Source organism: Loxodonta africana, chromosome 1, assembly GCF_030014295.1.
Source record: "Loxodonta africana isolate mLoxAfr1 chromosome 1, mLoxAfr1.hap2, whole genome shotgun sequence".
Taxonomy (NCBI): domain Eukaryota; kingdom Metazoa; phylum Chordata; class Mammalia; order Proboscidea; family Elephantidae; genus Loxodonta; species Loxodonta africana.
Window position 1 is genome coordinate 42081774 of NC_087342.1, and position 3878 is coordinate 42085651.

Consider the following 3878-nt stretch of genomic DNA (forward strand, 5'->3'; position numbering starts at 1 on the left):
CTGTCTTGTTGGCTCTGGGGGAAGGTCCTCCTGTCTTTTCAACTTCTGCTCCTCGATTCCTGGGAGATCCTCATGTGGAATTTCTCTTTCCGCATCTGTGCTTCTTTGCTTCTGTGCCTAATCTGCTCTTTTAATATCTCAGTGATTGGTTTAAGACACACCCTACACTCTTCCCTATTCCCAAATGAGATTACACCTATAGGTATACAGGTTAGGATTTATGACACGTATCTTGGGGGGACACAGTTCAGTCCATAACAACCACCGTGCTCACCACAGAACCAACTACTTCACGTATGTTCTCACAATAAATCTCTGAAGTGGTACTATTATCACCATTTTCTGTATTAAGCAGCTCGGGCTCACGACTCATAGCCACCCTATAGGACAGAGTAGAACTGCCCCATGGTGTTTCCAAGGAGCGCCTGGCAGATTTGAACTGCCGACCCTTTGGTTAGCAGCTGTAGCACTTAACCTCTACACCACCAGGGTTTCCTTAAAGCAGTTACCCAAGGCTATGTAATTAGTAAATCGGGAAATCAGGGTATGAACACAAGTTCATCTGGTTCCAAAGACCATGTGTTTCCGCTTTCCAGACAGTCCGTTTGTGGTGGGCAGAATTCTAAAATGGCCACAAGATTCAGCGGACTCCCTGGTGACACCCACCTTCCCCCGGTTATTCAATCAAAGACTAATCTAGATTCTGTTCTGAAGAGTTTTGCAGATGTAATTAACAAACAGACCCATTGCTGTCAAGTCAATTCTGACTCATATCGACCCTATAGAACAGAGTAGAACTGCCGTATAGAATTCCCAAGAAGCATTCAAACTGCTGACCTCTTGGTTAGCAGTTGTAGCACTTAACCACTACGCCTCCAGGGTTTCTGATGCAACTAAGGTCCCAAATAAATTGACCCTTAAATAGGGAGAGTATCTGGGTGGGCCTGGCATAACCCCATGAGCCTTTTCAAAGCAGGGAATTTCCTGCAGCTGGTGGCAGAAGAGGAAGTCAGAAGTTCCTACCAGCAGAGACATTCTCCTGCTGACTTTGAAGGAGCAAGTTGCCATCCCGTGGAGAGGACAGGTGGCAGAAAAGGAGGATGGCTCTAGGAGCTGAGAACAACCTCTAGTCAACAGCCAGCAAGAAAACGGGGCCTGAGACCAACAGATGCAAGGAACTGAATTCTGCTAACAACCTGAATGAGTGTGGGAGAGCACCCTGGCTTCAGAGGAAAAAGCAGTGGGGGGCCCTGGGCAGAGGACACACATATTGTGCCAAAACCCTGGACCATGGAAACTGCAAGATGATGAGTGTGAGTTTTAAGCAACAGGAAGGTAATACACAATCTCCTCTGCGATAAGTGTCTTAGGTAGGGTTCCCCTGAAGCAGAGCCTGAGACAAGGATTGCGCGGAAGTGGTTCATAGGGAGTTGATCCCAGGAAGCACCAGTAGGCAACTAGGAAACACAGATGAGAACGGGAAGGATATGAGGTCCCCATACATTGGGGTGGTCAGTATCAGGGTACAGAAGCAAATGTGTAGAGGACCTCATTGTCAGTAAAATAGGTTTCATCAGTGTTCTCCACCAGCTGGTGGACAGAGGGTTCCATTGTAGGGTTCCTGTTCCTCTCGACCTGGTTTCCGCAAGAACAAAGGACCTCCCTTTATCTTTTACTCTGAAGCTCTGACGTCTGGTGTTTGTTTATGGTGAAGGGTTCTGCTCCAAGATCTGTGAAACCTGGTAGATCAGGTTTGCTTAATACCCACTCTACCCAGATTGAGTTAAAAAGCCAGATGCCCGGACCTATGCAACACAGCAGGCTCATGAGTGGAATAATTCCACTTGATTGAGACTTGGTATAGTCTGTGGTGGGGGATGAAATCCCAAGAACCATGAGACTTGGTGTCTGCAGTAAGGGGGAATTAGCTCCAGATCTGTAAGACCTGTTACTGAAATTATTAGCTCTCCATCCCTTTCCGTTTATTTATTCTGACTTACCAGTTGCGAGCGCCACCTGGTGCATAAAAAAAAAAAAATTTTTTTGTGTATAGGCCTGGCATTTTGCCCACCTAGTGCCTTTCTAACTCTATTTTTCCTCCCTGTGTCCCCGCTTATCGGGGCCTTGAGTTTGTGAGTCTTTTTGTAGGGTTTCAGTTCTTAATTGCCAACCAGTTCAGTCTCATTGGTGCATTTGCAGAAATCATAGATTTAGCACTTGGTATCTAAATTTGATTTTTTTTTCCCCACCCTAAGCTGCAAATTTTTTTTTTAATTGTGCTTTAGGTGAAAGTTTACAGCTCAAGTTAGTTTTTCATTCAAAAATTTATACACATACTGTTTTGTGACACCGGTTGCAATCCCTGCAACGTGACAGCACTCTTCCCCTTTCCACCCCAGGATCCCCGTGTCCATTTGTCCAGTTTTCTTGTCCCTTCCTGTCCTTTCATCTTGCTTTTGGGCAGGAGTTGTCCATGTGGTCTCGCATATTGGATTGACTAGGAAGCGTGTTTCTCACATACGTTATTGTTTGTTTTATAGCCTGTCTACTCTATGTCTGAAAGGTGGGCTTTGGGAGTGGCTTCAGTTCTGAGTTAGCAGGGGTCCAGGGGCCACAGTCTCAAGGATTCCTCCTGTCTCTGTCAGACCAGTAAGTCTGGTCTTTTTTTCGTTTTTCTTTTTCTTAATTGTGCTTTAAGTGAAAGTTTACAAACCAAGTCAGTCTCTCATACAAAAACTTATATACACCTTGCTATATACTCCTAGTTGTTCTCCCTTTAATGAGACAGCATACTCATTCCCTCTAGTCTGTTTTCGTGTCCATTTCGGCCAGCTTCTGACCCCCTCTACCCTCTCATCTCCCCTCCAGACAGGAGCTGCCCACAGAGTCTCATGTGGCTACTTGATCCAAGATGCTCACTCATCACCAGTATCATTTTCTATCCCATAGTCCAGTCCAATCCCTGTCTGAAGAGTTGGCTTTGGGAATGGTTCCTGTCTTGGGCTAGCAGATCTGGGGACTATGTCTACCGGGGCCCTTCTAGTCTTGCTCAGACCGTTAAGTCTGGTGTTTTTACAAGAATTTGGGGTCTGCATCCCACTGCTCTCCTGCTCCCTCAGGGGTTCTCTGTTGTATTCTCTGTCAGGGCAGTCATCGGTTGTAGCCAGGCACCATCCAGTTCTTCTGGTCTCAGGCTGATGTAGTCTCTGGTTTATGTGGCCTTTTCTGTCTCTTGGGCTCATAATTACCTTATGTTTTTGGTGTTCTTCATTCTCCTTTTATCCAGGTTTTTCATTCTCCTTTGATCCAGGTGGGTCGAGACCAATTGTTGCATCTTAGATGGCTCCTTGCTACAGTTTAAGACCCCAGATGCCACCCTCCATTTGCTACAGTTTAAGACCCTAGACGCCACCCTCCAAGGTGGCATGCAGAAAGTTTTAATACATTTTATTATACTAATTGACTTAGATGTCCCCTGAAACCATGGTACCCAAACCCTCAACCCTGCTATGCTCGCATTCTAAGCATTCAGTTCATTCAGGAAACTTCTTTGCTTTTGGTTTAGTCCAGTTGAGCTGACCTCTTCTGTATTGTGTGTTGTCTTTCCCTTCAGCTAAAATAATTCTTATCTTTTTTTTTTTTTTACTATCTGATTAGAGAAAACCCCTTTCCCTCCCTCGGTCCCTGCTCTGGTAACTATCAAAGAATATTTGCTTCTCTGTTTAAACTGTTTTTTGAGTTCTTATAATAGTGGTCTCATACAATATTTGTCCTTTTGCAATTGTCTCATTTCACTCAGCATAATGCCTTCCATATTCCTCCATGTTATGAAATGTTTCACGGATTCATCGTTGTTCTTTATCGATGGGTAATATTCC